The following is a 21,062-nucleotide window of genomic DNA, read 5'->3' on the forward strand; positions in this document are numbered from 1 at the left end:
TGCTTGACCCATTAAACTCAAGATTTAGTTTACCATAGTTACTATATCAGTTTTCATTGTTTATTGGTATGATTTGAAGCTATTCCGGTAGTAGCAAATCAATAGTTAAAACAATATAAACGAACAAAAATGAACAAAAAATTGGTACAAGCACTGAAACTTTAATTGAGGTACTTGTTTAAGAGGGATAGTTTCCATAATCTACTGCACATTAAACAAGACGTGCTATAATTAGAAGGACAAAATCGATTGATTACGGTGAAATAAACATTTTATTGTGTTCAATAACCAACGCTTTCTCTTTTGACATTTTTGTAATATTAAAATCGAATACAAAGCACATTGTTTAACAGTTGAAATGAGAGGTTGATAACAATCATTTACCAAGACATTCATTACCACTTGTTATCAATCCACACTGTCAACGTGAGAAATGGGCAAACACAAAGGATATTATTTCAATTAAACATATGAAATAACAAATTTTCTATTTGAAATACTTGTAACAATTTTATTTTTTAACTTAAAAAAACGGATGAATACAAAACACATTAATTGTACGTTGAAACGATTCAATATCTAACCTTTTCTCTATCAACAATCGCTTTTTAACAATGAAATAAAATACTACAAAACGTTTTGTGTAAAAGCAATTATTTATCACCACTTTTTTAAAACTTGTTTTCAATCTTTTATACAACTACACTGTCTATATGAGAAATATGCAAACACGAAATGCTTTGTTTCACATAAATATAACCTAATTATCCAACTTCCTAATTGTACAACTTATAACACTTTTTTCCATTTACAAAACTCATGAACATTAAACACGGATGAAGAAAGAAACATTATTTTCACATTCAAAATATTAAATAACCAACATGACTATTGTCAACTTCTTAACAATTAATAGATGCTTAAAACTCGCCACCGCGTCCTCATTATTTAAAAGCTCAACAATGAAATATGTCTTAAAATCCAAAACTGTCCTTGTGCATCTTTCTATAGCGTTCCTCCCAATCTTGATCAAGACTGATTCTCACCGGCACCAGACATAGTAGGAGTATTTAAATCCCTGGGTGTCATCTGGCCCGAGGTCGAAGATGCCATCTGACCTGAGGTTGAAGATGTCTCCAATAATGAAGATAAGCCTGATATGTTAGCCATATCTCCGAGGTCCCGCTCACAGGTTGTGGGGGAGCACTTGGTGGGCACTGCGGATGATATCGGACACGCTCTGCTGCTGCTTGGGGTGGTGGTATTGATGCTGCTGCTGATATCGATGTTGATGATTGGGGTGCTGGTGTTGCTGATGCTGCTGCTGCGGGTATTGATGTGGCTGCAGTTGGGTGTAAGGCAGATGGTGGGAGAGCTGCGTTGGACCTTGAGGAGGCGGCGGGATCTGTACCTCTCCACGTAACCGCAGTCCTGGGATTGCCATATCGATGCAGTTGGTGGTTTGGTGCTCTTCCACAGGTCTGGGGCCGGCTGCCACTGCTCCGCCGGCTTGGGAGAGGACGAGAAGGGGGGGGGGTGCAGAGCTGGGTTGGAAGGAGCTGGAACGTGATGGTGTGACTCGTGGAGGCTCTTCCTCGTCGCTATCTTCCATAGCCTCTTCTAGGATCCTGCTGATTGCCGTGCGCGCCTTTTTGAATTTTCGTTCCGACAAGTTCAACAGTGTCCCCTTCACGTAGTTCCCAAAGACTTCTGCAGGTGTCTGTGGTCGCATTGCCTGCTGCAACTGGATCATCTGCTGGCTAGACTCCTGCAGCCGCTCCTGTAATGTGGCCAGGACTGTGTCTTCCAACTTCGTGCTCTTTCTCTTTCTACCAGCATTATGGGAAGATTTTGGAGCCTGTTCCTCCTCTTCGGTCACCTCCATGACGACCAGGGCGCACTCAGTTTCAGCAGCCGAGAGATCTCCACTGTTTGCATTAATTGTATCCTTCACCTGTAAGCACAAAACAAAAATATACCATGATTTACAAACAATATTTTTTAAACATTCCTAAGGCTAAATTGACTACAAAGTTTGGTATAAAAACATTCGACCTATAGATACAATTACATTTTTTGAACGATGGTAACATCACAAGTTAAATAACATTAAACAATATAAAAAGTTCAAAAATATGTACTTACACTGCTAAGTGGCTCTGGTCTGTGGTACACGATCTTTTGAAGAAATTGGAACTTCTTCAATGTCCAGAGCTCCCTCTCTGTAAATACCCGTTGCCCGGACCCAGACTTAGGTATCTTTTCTAGTCGCGTGAAGTTGTCCCTCATGCCCCTGAACCAACCTTGCAGATGAGATACCTCCTTGGACGTGGTTTCCGCCTGCTTCTGCCACGCAGCGTTCTTCAGATCTGTCCTCCTGTAGTTCATAACTTTCTTGTTCCATAGCATCTCGTGTTCCTCCAGGAAGGCGACCATCAATTCCTCCTCCTCATCGGACAGCTTGTTGGCCCTTTTTTCTCTCTTTTTGCCTTTTTTTTTGGAGGATCTCTGCGACTGACGACACATGCGATGCCAGTGACACATGGCTGTCTACGGACCCAGTATGCGAATGAGTGGGGGAGCGTTGAGGGGACGAGGAAGGAAAGGATTGAGCATCCACCACGTCACCATGCTCAAGGGCAACATCAGGGTCCAGACTGGGCTGGCGATGGTCCAGGTTGGGAGTAAGCTCATGATCCAGGCTGGTCTCCCGATGATCCGGGTTGGCAATAAGCTCATGGTCTTGGCTTGGCTGCTGAGTGTCCGGATTGGGGTTGGGAAGCTCCTTGTTGCCTCTGCGGCCTCCACGACCTCTTCCTTTACGACGACCACCAGTCATTGTCTTTGTTACCAAGATGCAAAGATGAAAATTTGGGTTGTAGGTCTAAACTTATCGCTACACGAGGTTCTTTTTAGTTTTGCAGCCACAGTCACGTGACTGGAAGTTTTCGGTCGCGGGCTGCGCGTTGAACGCGCAGTGCATGCGCTAGCCATTCGTTCAACACGCTCGCAATACGTGATGCATTCGTTGGGAGGTTTTGTATATGCGCTCTGTGTACGGTCAGTATGCGCCAAGTATACGTGCAGCGCGTAAGCAATATGTTATGTATTCGATGCAAGTTCGCTAGCCTTTCACAAATTCTGACAAGAGTTGAGCGCACAACGACGCACTGGTCATATTTTCCAATTTTCAATGCGCGGGTCGGGCGTCAGGCTATATGTGACCGGGCCTTTAGGAAGGTCCACTCCGCTCAGATTTTGTGACCATTTTCTCCCAGAGCACTTTTTTGGACGATTGTAGAGTTGATTTTTTTTCGTTTGTTCAATTTTACTATTTATTATTGATAATAAAACCTCCAAGAAAATATGTCAAATAATATTATTTTAGCATATTTGTATTCTTTAAAAATTGTAAAACAAAAGGTAATCATGATTCTTGTAGTTTACATGGCAATGAAAATACATAGACTAATGACATTTGTGTTACCGTTCTTCTGCTTAATTTCGCTGCCCCTACCAAATCTACACAAACTAACGCCAGAGCCAAGACCGTGATGCTCTGGTCTGGCCGCGCCGAAACTTCCCCGGTCATCTGTACCTCGGTGCGCTTACTGCACTGCGTGAATGATAATGCTGACTGCACTGCACTGGCATGATAATCTCGACGCGACTCGACTTAGCTAGATATGGACTTGAAAGATATAGACTTGGTCTGTCATTGATGTGGCACTATGGCGGATGAGCAACGATAAATATTCAAGGTTAGAATTTTAATTTTCACTTAGAGTGTAGATTGTAGTCTGAAAATCTAAAATAATTATGCTATATCCACAAATCCAACCCACATTTTGCAATCCATCAGGCAAGATCGAATACGACCACTAAACAGCAAAGCCAAGTCCCAGACCCAGTCTAACGTTAGACATAATATTAGACAGCAATTATCTGGTTCATTATCGAGCTATGTATATTCCGACGGGTCTTGACTTGAGACGAACTATCAAGGGGCGAAGGTCTATGTCACATCTACTTTTTTCATTTCATAATTTTACAAAAATTTGTGTTAGCATATGCATGCAGCCCACCGTACCCTACCTCAGCACCGACCGGCCCGGGGCGCCGGCGCGGTCATGCCAGCCATGGCGCTTGTATAAGAGGCGGTGCTGGATTGTGTAGGCGCATTATGGTGCAGCGAAATTTAGATGAAGACGTATCAACCTCACGTATACATGTTATCATATTGATATGCAAAGTCATAAAACTGTTGTCACCACCATGTAATATTTTATGAAAAATAAAGGAACAAGTATTTCATATTTTTAAGCATGATATTTAATGTAAAAACATTTCAAGCAAAAATAATGATAAAGAGGAAATGAAAATAAATCAACTCTACAATCTACTAAAAAAGTGCTCTGAGAGGTTTTCGGTGGTCACAAAATGACTTGGCTAAATCCGGGTGAAATTAGCAGACTAGTTTATTTATGACAGAATGTCCTGTGTTACTGAAGATGTACAAAAAAATTGTGACAATAATTTAGTGATATATTATTTTAAGAATTTGGTACATTATTATTTAATTTTTTATATATTTTTTGTTTTCATTGTTTTAATCTACTATTGTCATAATCTATTAGTTTACCTCAACGAACGTAGAGGGCAGCAACACACGACAGTGTTGCTTTTAGGAAGGTCCACTCCGCTCAGATTTTGTGACCACTTAAGCCCCGCCCCTCACTCAGCGCACTTTTTTGGTAGATTGTAGAGTTGATTTTTTTTCGTTTGTTCAATTATACTATTTTTTATGGATACTGAAAACTCCACGAAATAATGTTAATATTCTTTAATAACTGTTCATTTATTTTTTGAAAAAAGTAAGACAAAACGTAATCATGATTCTTGTAGTTTGCACATCAATAAACATACATAGTCGGATGACATTGAATTACCTCTTTTCTGCTTAATTTCGCTGCCCCTACAAAGCTACACCAACCAACACGAGAGCCAATACCTTGATCTTCTGGCATAGCCGCGCCGAAACTTCCGGGACACATCGGTGCGCGTACTGCGCAAATGCAATGCTGGCCGCACTAGCAGGACTGGCAGGATATCTAGACGCTACTCGACTTAGCCAGATATGGACTTGAACGATATGGACTTAATCTGTCATTGATGTGGCACTAACTGCCAGTTGCAACGATAAATGATCAAGGTTAGGATCCGAATTTTCCCCTACAGTGCCCGGCCCCCCCCCCCCACTCAGTGTTATTTAGGGTACGCCTATGCTCGTTCCCTCCCTTTGAAAGCACCCCCCTATCGGAGGTCTGCCAAAATTTCTGAACCCCCCTTTCGAGGGCTTCTCGCGGGCTTTTTCTGCCTTAGAGACCCCCTAAATCCGAAATACTGCTCAATGTACCCCCTATCTCAGGTGAGCTCTAATTCCAACAAAAGGTCCGTACTTAAATTTTCAAAATGAAATAATCCTGAATTCAGGATTATTCAGGCTCATTCGAATAAGCTTTCAAAACTAGCAGGAATCTCAGGAATTCGATCCCGGGATTTGATCAATTTTTCTGTGTTATTCAAAATATTTTATAACCCCCTTTTAAAATTTCTCAGGAGTCCGAAGAGAGAGATAAAAAACACCCCCTTTTTAAAGAAATCTCCGGGTGAAAATACAAATACACCCCCCTTTTTTACAATTCGCGGACCGGACTTGTCCCGCGAAAAAGTATCCCTTTACCGGACATTTTGGGAACACGCATGCGGTCCTTCCGACCCCGGAGTGAGGGGGCCGGGCTACAGTGTAGATCGGAGTCTGAAAGTATAAAAGAATTAATCGATATCCACGAATCCGACCCAACTTTTTTGCAAGACATCAGGCAGAGCTCGAATACGGCCACCAGTCAAGCTCAAGCCCAGGTAAGTCCTAGTCTAAAGTTAGACCTAATTAACAGACCAAAATTATCTGGTCCAGTATCGAGCCATATATGTTTTGACGGGCCTTGACTTGTGAACTATCAAGAGACGAAGGTATATGTCACAGCTACTTTTTTAATTCCATAATTTCATCCTAATTTGTGCAATTAGCATGCACAAATACCAGCCAACCGTATCCTACCTCCGCATCGACCGGCCGGCCGGGGCGCTGGCGCGGTCAGCCATGGCGCTTGCACTGTTGCTGGATATTGTGTAGGCGCATTAATGTGGTGCAGCGAAACATAGATGAAGAATGTTCAACCTCACGTATATTTGTTATCATGTTGATATGCCAAAGTCATGAAATTGTTTTCACCACCACGTAATATTTTAGGAAAAATACAGAAATAAATATTGAATATTTTTATGCGTGATATTTGCTGTAAAAGTCTATCAAGTAAAAATGTTGAAAATGAGGAAAAAAAAAAATCAACTCTACAATTTACTAAAAAAGTGCGCTGAGTGAGGGGCGGAGCTTAATAGCGGTCACAAAATGAGCTTGACTAAATCGGGGTGAAATTAGCAGATTGGTTTATTTGATGGCATAATCAATCCTGTTTACTGAAGAATTAAAAAAAGAAAAGACAATAATCTGGTAATATTTTTAATTTTGAAATGTGGTACATTTTTTGTCAATTGTTTTTATATTTTTCTATTTCTATTATTGGGATTTAGTCTTGTCCAACGAACGTAGAGGGCAGCAACACACAAGCGTGTTGCTCTAAGGAAGGTCAACTCCGCTCGAATTTTGTGACCACTCTAAAAAATAAGGTGGGGTTTTGGGAAATTTGTCGAGTTGATTTTTTTTCATTTGTTAATTTCAAATATTTTTTAATGAACAATTATTAGATCGGTTATTCTGGGTATAAATATTAAAGATATTACTTTTATTTTTAAAGAAAATATTTAGCTTAAATAATCATGATTTTGAAATTTTCCTCATTTTGGAATATTAAGTCTATGACGAGGATACCTCATATCTCTTATTTTCTTCTGCTGAATTTCGCTGCACCACTAATAAATGCATAGACAACCACCGTAATAAGCGAGGTCATTTTTCTGGCCTGGGTGCGCCGAGTCTGGGCCGGTCGCGCAGCTAGCTAGTGACGTTGATGATGCGCTGGGGCTTCAGGCGACTCGTCATAGACCTTCTAGCAACATAGACAATGACGTCCAATTTGCCTAGTCTGATTTGAAGTGCAATTGCTTCAGGGCTGATGTTTATCAACGATGATTGTTCAAGGTTAGATTTCAAATTTTTAATTTCATTCGACTTTTAAATCTATAAATCTGAAATAAAGGCGCTGTTTCCCCGAAATCCGGGTCTAAGTTTCAACTTCGAGTCCGAGACTATGGACGGCGAAAAAACCCCATGCATCGGATGCATTGCATTGGCTGCGCGCTGCGCTGCAGCTGCACTGTGATGATGGGTTCAGCGAAGAGCTCAGAGAAAATAAGGTGGTCATATTCAATCCCGAAATGCTTTGCGAGTGGTCACAAAATCGTCTCGACGCAAATCACCTAATACAGCCGTCTGGTGAAATCGCTGATAACAACAATCACCGATTTGGTAATGATTTAGTTTCTAAAACTTATATTTGTAAAGTTTTAAATATCAACGTATGTTTTTAAATGTATGTATATTCTCCAACATAATTTTTTAATGTTATCTTTGATATCGTTGTAGTCATATTCTTTCATATTGTTTTCGTGATCGCTACTAATTTGTTGTTGTATTGGAACCGCGTATGATTTCGTTGGCATAAATGATAAAATATGCGCGTACCTCAGCTGCATGCGCGTATCGAGTTGACCTTCCTTAGAGCAACACGCTTGTCAGAGTTATCAATAGATTGATAACTCTGACGCTTGTGTTTTGCTGCCCTCTACGTTCGTTGGTCTTGTCATAATCTGTTATTTTACCTCTATTTTGTTATTAATCTCTGAATGTATCGCGTCGGTTCATGGTTTCGTTGGCATGCCTACCAAATTGTGCGCGCACTTCATTTGTATGCGCGTATCGAGTGGACCTTCCTAAAAGCAACACTGTCGTGTGTTGCTGCCCTCTACGTTCGTTGGTTTACCTATATTTTGCTGTCACTCCGTGAGTGTATTGTATCGGATCATGGTTTCGTTGGCATGACTACCAAATTGCTCGCGCACTTCATTTGTATGTGCGTATCGAGTGGACCTTCCTATTTTTAGCAACACGCTTGTGTGTTGCTGCCCTCTACGTTCGTTGTACGCGTGTAGCCTGCTGGCGAGCTGCGCAAATGCAGCTGCCCTAGATAGATATCATGCGCGCTCGTGGGATTTTGATTTTTGCTTTCAGGTGTTGTAAAATACAAATACCGAATATTTATTGTAATGAAAAAAATATATCGCAGAATCGTTTTCTTCAGGGTATGGATCGATACATCACCCTATATATGAGGTTCTGTATACAAGCTACCGTGCAGAAATTGCTGGTATATGCCACGATCGCGGCCATATACCGGATTACGTAATTCCAAAAAAAGGGCAATTGACCAATCAGAAGCCTTCTCTCATACAACCCATCTTATATAATATTATACAAATAATGAATATTTATGAGTGCAATGGACAGAATACTTCATGAGGTGAAAGATGAAATGATCCATCTTTCACCGAATGAAGTATTCTGTTCATTGCACAAATGAAAAAAAAAAAATCATTATTTGGTTTATATGACACCTGAAAATTGAGTTTGGTCTGTTTATTGTTACGTCATTACACCATGCGCTTTGCTGGTGCCTGCAGCCGCAGCATGAGCTGCGGAGCTGCAATGACAATGACAATGACAATGATTTTATTTACCCATGTCACCCTAATTCGGGTATTGGGGACACTCATAGAACATAACATATTCAAACCATTTCAATTATATTTACAAAGTATTTACAAATATATACAATCACATATTTACAGAGTAATGGAATAAATACTACATGAAATTACTTTAGAGACGTAGTAACGGTCAGTGAAAGGAATGATGTGTCTCTAAATCGATTGGTGAGAGAAGGGGGAGAGACAAAAAGGAAAAAGAAGAAAAGAGAGAAGGAAAAACAAAAGGGGAAGAGAAAAAAGAAAAGAACAAAAAGATAAATGCAGTCTCGGTGCGCGCGTGCAATGGGCAAAATCGTATGGATCCAAAATTGCACGGTTGATGACGTCATTGCAAAATGGGCTGTCATATAACATACAATAATTTCTTCTTCCCCCACTACATTTCTTTCTCCCTCTTTTTCCCCTTTTCCCTTGTTTTTTTTTGCCAGCCGATTGGAGGCGGGGCATTTGCCCCCCGTGTCTCCCCCTATATTTACGCCACTGATAACGGAATCAGCCAGGTTCGCCATGGATATCCTATGATTTTTGGTTGAAATTTATAATTACCTAGTGGTTCGTAACAGGAGACTGAAATATTGAATCCTTCCCTTCTTCCCCGTTTAGATGTACCGAATTCAATATGAAGGGTATGTCCTAACGTCAAATAAGGAGGGAATTGAATATCCTGGCCTGTGTAACGTTTAACAGTTAGAACATCTACAGCGTCTATTACATCCACGTAATCCTTTGGTGACTCCACACTAAAGTAATGAAACGTGACAATGATCCTTTTATCCAAAGTCGCGTTGATGTACCATTCCTGGGAAATATCATTTGGGTAAAGAGAAGGATATTCTAGAGATGTAATCGTGGCGGTACTTGAGCAATCCAATGTCAGGTCTGTGAAAGGGAATTTGAATAAAAAATTTAGACATACCGAACGAAAAGGGTTTAATGACACAGGACATCATAACAGATTAAAAACGTTATGTTGGTATTATTTCAACATTACAAGCTCTGTAACATTTGACCTCTAGTTATAATAACCCCTTCTTTGGCAAGTGTGAATTTATTCTCAGGGGTTCGCCTTTCTTATGACATTGATCGCGAAATAAACAGGTTAGTAAAGGCTCCAAGACGCACGGAGCCCGTTCGAAAAAAGAACAGTATAAAGTCATCAGTATAAAAACGGATATAAATACTGTATCATAGATCAAGCCCCCTCCCCGTAAGAAGGTACTCAAAGTAAAAGTGAATCTTTTCATGACTATATAAAGCCATCAAGGAGTGAAGCGTTACCCGGAAATATCATTTTTTTCCCCGCAAAGATAGCCCCCAGTCCATATATTCACGACCTTGCCCCTACAGTGCGTATCAAAAAACAGTTTACACTTAGAAAAAATCCTGTAAAATTATATATTTGTAATATCCTGAAGATTTTCCCACATTTTAACATTGGTACAGATCCATTTAAGCAAATGACGATATAACTGTCGAAAAATATTTACGCTTGAGTGAGCACCACTTACTTTTGAAAAGTTAGTGAAAAATGATTTGCGCAGAACTTTGAAATAGTTATGCGAATAAAAGTAGACCTTAATCATGAAGAACACGTGGAATTTAGCTAGTAAAATTGATTTGAAGATATCTTTTACCTTTTTAACTTGTTTCCTTGCCCAAAACACTTCGAAGAGTGCATTGCACCCCATCCCCCATCCCACTCCCCCACACACCGAGGCCATCGTGACGATATCTGCTTTACACTGAGCTGTGATTTACATGACATGGCTTAGGCTTGATTTTCCTTTTGTTAATCATTGTCAAGCTTGGGAAAAGTGTGGAGAAACAAGTATTAAAGGAAAAATGAAATGTAAACCCACTTTAAATGATAAAAACTTAGTGAAAAAATGCTGGAGATGTCTGATATAAACTTTTGTTCAGATTCAGTTATGTTTTAAGATCCAGCTGGCTAAAAGGGGGGGGGGGTAAAGGTTGTGTTTACTAAGTGTTGAAATTTCAATATGGGTGGCAAAATTGTTACACAATGCTTGAATGTATCCGTTTTATTTCAATTGACTAAAAGCGCAAGGGAAATCTATGAGAAATGTTTCGCAGGGTAAGTTTGATTTCGCCCTTTCTCCTTGACACAGCGTGAAAACGAGCATTTCTGCGCAAACAGATTTCTGCGAGCTTTACAAAAATGGACAGTGCTCACTCAGGTGTAACATTCCGTCATAACTTTTACTTTCATTGGATAGATGAGACCCAAACCCAAGATTATATGTGAAAAAATTACCCACATGTTGTAAATTTTTTTAATTCCCAGGGCTTTTTCAAAGTGTAAACTTTTTTTTGATACGCACTGTATAGATAATGAAAATTTTGCGCAATGTCAAAAATCTTTGCGATAACTGCATATATCATTGTCCTTTCGGAAGCTCGCAGTTTGATTAATTTTGATAGCCCATGTCAAAACTACTCGAATAAGATACATAACACTTACTAATGACAGTTGCCATGGTTTCAGAAGTCGAAATCACAATCAAAGTGATCCAGGTGTAAAATACATATAGGAAATATTTCAATCTTGATAAGAGAGATAGGGGACAAGAGAGAGAGATTATCGTTATACTCATCACTTGACATAGACACAGACACATCAAGTCAACAAAATACTGTCCACTCTGTTGGGTAATGTATGTAAACAAAAGTATATATAATATTCTGGGCAGCTATTCTAAAATTGAGCAAATTATTACCCAATTATTAGTTTTTATTATCATATTTGGGTAGATTTTAACCAATAGTTGTGTGGACAGTATGTTGCCCATGGTTGTTTAAAAGTTGGGATTTTTTGCCCAACTATTTTAAGAGTGAATCCTATTCACTTTAATATAAGATTTTTGTTTTTGCTCGGCCTGATCGTTAGCAATGCATTTTTTTTTTAAGAAATAAACTGATATTCAAATCACGTGGATGTAAAAAATCATTTTCAAACGTTTTCATATGATTTTCTATTAATTTTTTATATGAATTTTCAATGATATGAGTGAAATAGTAAAGGTCGGTTCAACATCGTCTCACTTACATGTATATCCTTATTATCTTTTATAATATTTGCAACCTGAATGGTAATGGTTATGGTTTATTGAAGAATTCGTTCGCAGCCAAAGGCTTAATTGCGGAACCTTTTCCAATATAAGTACAATAATATAAACATTACAATAAATTTCATAATTACATGATTACTAAAACAAAAGAATCTTGCCTAAATAGGTGAGTACGCGGGATGGTATCGCGCATTTACACAAGTATAGACACTTATACAAAAAAGAGAATATTCATTGAAAACACACACGCCATATTTGAGTAAAACTAAGAAGCGGGGGGTATCGGAGCACTTGAATAGTGTGATTTAGCAGAAGTGAGGAAGTATGGTGGCCCTGAAGGGACATCGCAAATAGACCAAATCGCGAATATTCACGACGAAATTGGCGACGAAATTCACGACGTCGCCAATTCCGTCGTGAATTTCGTCGTCAATTTGAATATTCACGACGAAATTGGCGACTAAATTCACGACATCGTGAATTTCGTCGCCAATTTCGTCGCGAATTATTCACGACGTCGTGAATTTCGTCGTGAATTTGTTTTGCTTGCCTGGGCGGTATGCGGGTTGAAACCAATTCGTCTGCTGCTAATTCCTCCACTCACAACAGGGTCTACATTTATTTAGTCTAATGCAATTCTGTCCATTAACTTTTCGCCTAACAACTATATGGTCCAATAACCATTTGGTCCAGTCATCACTTCGTCTAATCACCAGTTCGTCTATGACCATTTCGTCTCATAACTAGTTTGTCTAATATCAATTTTATTTTCCTTAATTTCGCCCAATTAACACTTAGATCAATTAGACCAAATGGCATGTGGAATAAATGGCAATTGGACCAACTTGGTTATTAGACTAAATGGCAGTTAGACCATGTGGATAGTGAACGAACTGATGGTAGACCAAAATGATAGCAGACGAGTTGGCATTAGACCAATTGAAAATAAACCATTGAAACGACAGAACGATGTCCATGCACTGCTATCCATATGCATAGACTGAAACAGGGGGAGGGGGCCGAAGGGCCCGCCCCCCCCTACTTGCGGAGCAAAAAAAAAAAAAAGGGAAGAAAGAAATAAAAAAAAAAGGAGGGAAAAGAGATCTGAAAAAAAAAGAAGAGGAGGAAGACGAGTGAAAAAAACAAGATGAATGAAAGACATGGAAATAAAAAGAATCTTTCATGTCACTATATAAAAATTTTCGCTCGCGCTTCGCGCTCGCATTGCCTGTTGGGTGTTCCAGGGGCGGATCCAGCCTTCGCCAATAGGGGGGGGGGGCCGGAATCATTTTGGTTTCTGTGAAGGGGTAGTCTTCTTAGCTTTATTCTTATAAATCAACATAGATATATAATATCATAATCCTTATTTATATAATGTGAGCGCGAAGCGCGAGCTGATTTTTTTTGGAAATCTTATGTATTTTTCTTAAAATTTGAACATTCTGGGCAATGTTTGTTTTCCTAAAAAAAGATGTGTATGCAAATAAATAATTACTACGAACGCGAAGCGCGAGCAGAAATAAACTGGTGGAAAAGGTACCTGTTAAAGACTGCATGCAGTTAGTCATGAAGACGTTATATATTTAAAAAATCAAATGATGCGAGCGCGATGCGCGAGCTGAATTTTTGGACATTTTTACCTAAAGAATGGAAATTCTAAGGACTTTTTGTAACTTAAACAGAATAGGTATATAATAAACAATCGATGCGAGCATGAAGTGCGAGCGGAAATAGTCGAGATTTAGACCGAAATACGGGACACTCTATTCATGTTTTGTAAATTTTATAAAGAATGAGTAATTCCTACATCAATGATGCGAGTACAAAGCGCGAGCAGAAAATTGTTTATATTGTGATCTGAAACTGGATAATGATTTAAATGGAGAACAAGTTGAATATCTGAATAAACATGCGCGCGCGTGTTTCATATTTAGACCTAGAATCTAGGCATTCTAAATACATCTTTTATAATTAAAATCAAAGCGAGCGCGAAGCGCGAGCTTAAACTATTTGATATTCCGATCTGAAAAAAGAGTAAATTTCAGCTCTATATTTTAAGCACTTTATAAGAAAATTGTTTTTGTGTATGTGTATTCTGACTCTAATACACACTTGAACTCAATACTCGGTCTCGATCTCTACTCAATAACTAGGCATGTCTGCTTGGCTTGGAGTCACATTCTGAGGAAGGCAAAGTGATATGGAAAGTATAAACAGATGGAGTTGAACAAGGGGTTGTTCATGGTGGGGGTAATACAGCATGGTCAATATTTACACAACTGGTCTGGGGGTGGAAACATGATGATAGTGAGCTTGTGAACGGAGATGGAAACAGTAGTTGAGATCATGAGGCATGAATTAATAGCATGATAGAATGGCAGAATGAGAGGATGGTTTGATGAAGAATGAATTGTGTGTATGAACACAATATCCCTCCCTTGTTTGGAAATAAACTTGTACTAACAAAAGATCTTCACAAAGTTCGATCACTGGATCTCATTAACAAATACAAATATATTCCTTGAGGTATTGTAATATTTGAAGGCAATAACAACAATTGTAAAATTTTCTAATTTACTTGAACCAGTCACATGTGAACTTAGCTATTAATGGAATTATTTTTTTAAGTCAAAAGAAATTGTTCTCAGTTCTTCCTCTTTTTCTCTGCTTTACTACATTATTTACAAAGTTTCACAGTTCTGTTCCGTAGGTCATAATCAATCCAGTTCCGTAACCAAGTTATCAGTCCATATTTCTCAACGTTACAATATATTTAGAGCTGAACATTGCTCTTCTGAACGTTTCTCCTCTTATTCCTTCTTCGTTGGACAACGGTCCATGTCTCGTGGTTGTCCACCTTATCAACGTGTTGCTCCTGTGTCTGAGCACCTCCCGCTAAGCGTATCAGTCCCAGCTCTGTTGATGTCTTCCGACTGAGTGCGCATCCACTGTTGCCTCTCACTACCACAAATCGAGTCTTGGTCGACGATGACGCTGTCGACACTCTCCCAAAGAATTGTCCCAGGAGTGGAAGTGGGCTGCGACTTCCATATGCGTATACTCTCACGCGACTGGGGGTCAACCGGAGTGGTGAGCACCGGCCTCTCATCCAGCGAAAAGTACGCTCATCAATGATGTCGACTGACGATCCCGAATCAACAAGGGCATCAATATTTGCATTGTTCACCATAATTGATCTTTTAGGAAGGGCATTCCCCTTCTCCCTCACGCTGAACATTACACTGTCATCATCTGAGTTGAAGGTCTCATTAAAATTGTCACTCGTCTTCGCTGCCAAGTTTGCACTGTCCCCAATCCCAGCAAATTCGTCGTTGTTGACATGGTTGATAGGACCTTGTCTCGAACTCAAACCACCAGACCTCAGTTTCGAACGGCAAACTCGTGCAAAATGACCTACCCGTTTGCAAACAAGACACTCACGATTTTTGGCGGGGCATCCTCGATCTCCTGGTCGATGTCCCAATATACCACAGTTCCCGCATATATTGTCATGATTGTTCACACTCTCTGATGATTTCGGTTGCCCCACTTGCCTGTCACTGCGATGAGACTGTCTCACATTTCCTCTTTTAACTACACACACAGACTCCGAAGTTCCTCCTGAGGCCTCCATCACTCCAGCCTGCCGGTCTGCAGATTCAGTCGCCCTCGCTATTGAAAGCAAGTCATCCAGTTTCAGGTCATCTATCCTGAGTAGCTTCCTTCTAAGTGAGCTTGACGTACACTTATCCACGATTTGGTAACGAATATGTTCATCGGTGTGCTCACCAAATGCACATGATACTGCCACCCGGGGGGGGGGGGGGCCACTTCCATTGACAAGTGGATACCATGCGCGACCATGTGGTCTCGAAAAGCACCCTAAACACGTATTTTCCATATTCTGAAAATGCAAGTATTGAAAACAAAACGATGCTCTTGGCAAGTATTCCCTGAAATGAACCCCTAAACAAGTACAGCGATATTTTATTATGTCACGGGTCCATCGGTCGTCGGTTTTACCTTTACACACCGTTTGGTTTAGTACGGCCCCACCTTCCACACCTCTTGCAAATCGGACTCTAAACACGTAGTGTTGGGGCAAAAAGGACATCCTTTATAAAACATTTTAATTTTGTTTTATCATCCCCGCAAATTTGACCCTAAACACGTAGCTGTCCTAGCGAAATAGATACCCTTTTTTCATTATTTTTGTGTTTTTGACACCCTTATCACGTTACGTACGTAACGTGCCCTATCTTGAAAAAGACATCCTTTTTACGTGTTTTTTTGGTCGCGCATGGTATCCACTCGTCAATGTAAGTGGCCCCCCCCCCCCCCCGGGTGCTGCCAATACACGCAGTCGAGTGCAATATTCATCGACTGTCTCATCATCACTTTGAACTGCTTGTCGAAATGCATGTCTCTCGAATACCACATTCTTCCGGGGCTCAAAATATTTGGTCAGAGCCTTCAGCGTTGTCTCATACTTAGGCTCATCCTCTTCTACCAGTGTCTCATCATCACTTTTGGACTGCTTGTCGAAATGCATGTCTCTCGAATACGGCTCGACGCGTGGACCTTTCACAGCCAGCACCCTTTGATGTTCGTTCGGCTAGGGCAGGGATTGCCTGGCCAAAATGGAGGCGGGTATTTGAGTACTACCTTGCAGCATCAGGAGTCTCAGCAGATGGTCAGAAGCGGGCCGTTCTACTGCATTGTGCAGGACCAGAAGTTCAAGAGTTATATGAGACTGAGAATGAGTTTAAGTGTGTATTAGAGTTAGAATACACAAAATTGGCGACGAGGATAAAAAACCCTGAAAAGGCAGAGAATATGGCTCGACGCGTGGACCTTTCACAGCCAGCACCCTTTGATGTTCGTTCGGCTAGGGCAGGGATTGCCTGGCCAAAATGGAGGCGGGATTTGAGTACTACCTTGCAGCATCAGGAGTCTCAGCAGATGGTCAGAAGCGGGCCCTTCTACTGCATTGTGCAGGACCAGAAGTTCAAGAGTGAGAATGAGTTCAAGTGTGTATTAGAGTTAGAATACACATACACAAAAATTGTAAGGTGGATATGGATTGCACAGAGCTGATTTTTTTTATTATAATTACTTTGAGTTTTGACATAGGACCGGTAAATCCTTAATTAGGACATGTAGGACATGTCATCATATGAAATTGATGACTGTCTTCATATTCCTCTTGCTAAGCGCGAGATGAAACAAAAGGGACAATTCAATTATTAAATTAATATCTTATTCATTAATGCCTAATGAGGGCGCGAAGTCTGATGATATTATGGCCTGAAAACTGGAAATTTCAAGCACTTTTGTAATTATAAATAGGATGCATCAGTTCATATATTTTTAACAATTAATGCGAGCGCAAATTGCGAGCCTAAATCTTTGTATACATTGTCATGAAAAGGGGATTGTATAATCAATATTGAGACATACAATCAAAATGCGAGCGTGCAGCGCTAGCTGATACGTTTTGACAATCATACCTGAAAAGGGATATTTTGAAAACTTTATGGAATACACGAAAATATGATAGGTACCTGATAAATCGAAATTTGCGAGCGCGCAGCGCAAGCGGAAAATGTTAGTATTCAGACCATAAAACTGTCATATTTACAGAGCACTTTAAAAAAATCAATTTGTAAATCACGCAAAATAATGAAAGTTTGATTTTCGAGATGAAATATGTTTTGTATATTGACTTCCAAACTTGATATTTAAACTCCATATTAAACAAGATATGAAAATCACCTAACAGGCAATGTGAGCGCGAAGCGTGAGCGAAATTTTTATATAGTGACATGAAAGATTCTTTTAATTTCCATGTCTTCCCCTCATCTTACTTGATTCACTCGTCGTCTCTTCTTTTTTCTACTCTCTTTCCCTCCTTTTTTTTCTTTCTTTCATTTTTTCCTTTTTTTTGCTCCGCCAATAGGGGGGATGCCCCTCGGCCCCCCTCCCCCCCCCCTGGATCCGCCTATGCATATGGAAAGCAGTGCATGGACATCGTTCTGTCGTTTCAATGGTTTATTTTAAATTGGTCTAATGCCAACTCGTCTGCTATCATTTGGTCTACCATCAGTTCGTTCACTATCCACATGGTCTAACTGCCATTTCGTCTAATAACCAAGTTGGTCCAATTGCCATTTATTCCACATGCCATTTGGTCTAATTGAACTAAGTGTTAATTGGGCGAAATTAAGGAAAATAAAATTGATATTAGACCAACTAGTTATGAGACGAAATGGTCATAGACGAACTGGTGATTAGACGAAGTGATGACTGGACCAAATGGTTATTGGACCATATAGTTGTTAGGCGAAAAGTTAATGGACAGAATTGCATTAGACTAAATGAATGTAGACCATGTTGTGAGTGGAGGAATTAGCAGCAGACGAATTGGTTTCAACCCGCATACCGTCCAGGCAAGCAAAGCAAATTCACGACGAAATTGGCGACGAAATTCACGACGTCGTGAATTTCGTCGTGAATAATTCGCGACGAAATTCACGATGTCGTGAATTTCGTCGTGAATATTCAAATTGACGACGAAATTGGCGACGTCGTGAATTTCGTCGTGAATATTCGCGATTTGGTCTATTTGCGATGTCCCTTCAGGGCCACCATAAGGAAGGGAAAGGAGAGATGGAACAAAAATGCAAGCTATGAAAGAGAAGACAGAGGAGGAAGAGCGGGAGAGAGGGTAAAAAGGTGAGGGGAGAGGAGAAGCGTATTCATTGGATGTTGGAAAGAAAGAAGGTAAACGGGGGAGATAGAAACAAGAAGTTGTAAGGCTGCAATGTTTTAGGTTAGATCGGAAAGCAAATTTTGAAGAAATTTGAAAATAAAACATTATTCTGATTCGAGTGCATAATATCAAATAATATATGATGGAGGTTTGGTTGTTGTACATTTGAAAAAAGTATTCCTGGTTTGTAGAGAGTAACAACAAAATAATTTAATGAAATAAATTTCCTTTTAGTTATCTCATATAATTTACCTGCAATGATTATCTCCATATCTTTGTAATTTTTTTCTGGCAAAAAGGGGTGATAATATAGAAATGCATGCAAAAGTCGATCAATTGTCAATATGAATTCCCTAGTTTCTGTTGTGCCAGACACAAACAGATGAACACTTTTTTTTTATAAAGCATTGAGTAAAAATTGTTCAAAATGTAAATTTAGCACTTAGTGCTTAAATTTACATGTATACTTCCAAGTATAGAGTCATAGTTAATATGCAAAATTCACTTGATACTATATTATCAACACCAACAGCAATTGCCATTGTAAAGATAGGTATTTTACCTGTTCCTTGGCACTCGGATAAACATTGTGAGAAGGTCATTTGTAGAAGGCTGCTCCCAGATTATTAATCGTTTTAGTTCCTCTTCCATACGGATTGTCTTTTTAGTTTCTAGATACAGAAAAGAGAGGAAATACAGTCAATTATTATTACTAATTAGATCGAAAAAATGTACTTGGGTAAAACCAAAATCGGTCATATGACGAGCGATATATGTTTAAACAATTTAAAGGGAAACAAATTAAGATAAACTATGCAACATCGAAAGGTTTTTCTTATGATTCACTTAACTATTTTTAATTATGATTGCTTGAAAGGCATGAAATATTTACATTCGTTGCAAGTACAGAGAGAGAGAGAAAATCGAATGAAGAATACAATGTTAGTAATACCTCGGTCACATTTGCTCTACGGCGGCCGTACGGCGAGTCGAAAACAGCCGTTTTATTCATGTTTATTCAAACCACCAATATGTAGCTGGTACACAAAATGTATAAAACGGCTGTTTTTTCACTTGCCGTACGGCCGCCGTAGAGCTATGAACGAGGTATAATTTTTTTCGTGCGTCAGAGGCAAATTGAGTAGCACTTAGCCAAGAAGCAGAATAAGCTTACTTTACATTTTAAGAAATGAAAAGAAAACTGAAAAATTAAAATCCATATTTTATTTTTCGAAATGAAATCTGACATATCAGTATTCCTTGTGCCCAATTGATCGTGGGCCCGGCAGCCACTGTGCAGCGCCAGTTCGAAGTGATTCTATCCCTTGACTTGTTTAATGCCAAACAGGGTAGCAGGAACTCCCATCCTTTATTGTTTTGCCCCCCCAATAATTCCGCATGTGCAAAAAATAAAATAAGATTGTAATGTTACACGAAAATCAGCAAGCGAGATTGAGATACACAACTCGTTCTTTATTTAAAATCGTGCTCAAAATGTCAGATTTTCAGATTGGAATATAAAAAAAATTTAGCTCGCGCTTCGCGCTCGCATCATTTCTGTAGCAAAACCCATACTTTTCATGATTAAATAGGTGAATAGAATGTCCCTTTTTCAGTTCTAGACCTCAAAAGAACTCCCACTTCGATTTGCAATAATCTTTTGTTGGATATATATCTTGTTCTTTATTAAAAACGTCCATTAAACTCAATTTTTTCAGATCGAAATATCAAAATTTTCAGCTCGCGCTTCGCGCTCGCATCTATTGTTTTTTAGATATCCATCTTAATCATTAGTACCAAAAATGCTTAGAATATCAAGCTTTCACGTCAGAATATAAAGAAATTTCAGCTCGCGCTCGCATTAATTTGTTGGTGAAATATGTGTCTCTATCTCATGAGTCATATATATATATATATATGCCTCATTAATATATATATATATAGGCATATGTGTGTGTGAGTTTGTTTGTTTTGTGTGATCGAGTGCCTTTGGAAAGTTGATTCATGATTTTGCCCCCCCCCCCAATCTGAAAAATGGATCGACGCCCCTGCTAATACCACTTGGTCTACCTATCAGATCGTCCAACTTCACATAGTCTAAACCCATTTCGTCTACAACCAGTTCGTCTAATATCAAATTCGTCTAATTCGCACTTGGTCTAATATCCAATTCGTCTAATTTGCAATTGGTCTAATATCCAATTGGTCTAATTTGCAATTGGTGTAATGACCAGTTGGGCTAATTCCTACTTGGTCTAATATCCAATTCGTCCAATTCCTACTTTGTCTAATATCCAATTCGTCTCATGAGCAGTTGGGCTAAAACCATTTAGTCTAATTTCCAGTTTGTCTAA

At 39.5% G+C, this 21,062-nt stretch overlaps 1 long non-coding RNA gene across 1 annotated transcript; it reads right to left on the minus strand.

Moving 5' to 3' along the window:
• Nucleotides 1-8,921: 8,921 nt before the first annotated feature.
• Nucleotides 8,922-19,377, minus strand: LOC135155685 (uncharacterized). The gene is made up of 3 exons (XR_010294866.1): nt 19,271-19,377; nt 11,330-11,412; nt 8,922-9,726 (listed from the first exon to the last, which is right to left on the minus strand). It is a non-coding gene; the product is annotated as an uncharacterized LOC135155685 (long non-coding RNA).
• Between the last annotated feature and the right edge of the window lie 1,685 nt (nt 19,378-21,062).

This window comes from Lytechinus pictus, chromosome 1 (assembly GCF_037042905.1).
Source record: "Lytechinus pictus isolate F3 Inbred chromosome 1, Lp3.0, whole genome shotgun sequence".
In the NCBI taxonomy this organism is placed as follows: domain Eukaryota; kingdom Metazoa; phylum Echinodermata; class Echinoidea; order Temnopleuroida; family Toxopneustidae; genus Lytechinus; species Lytechinus pictus.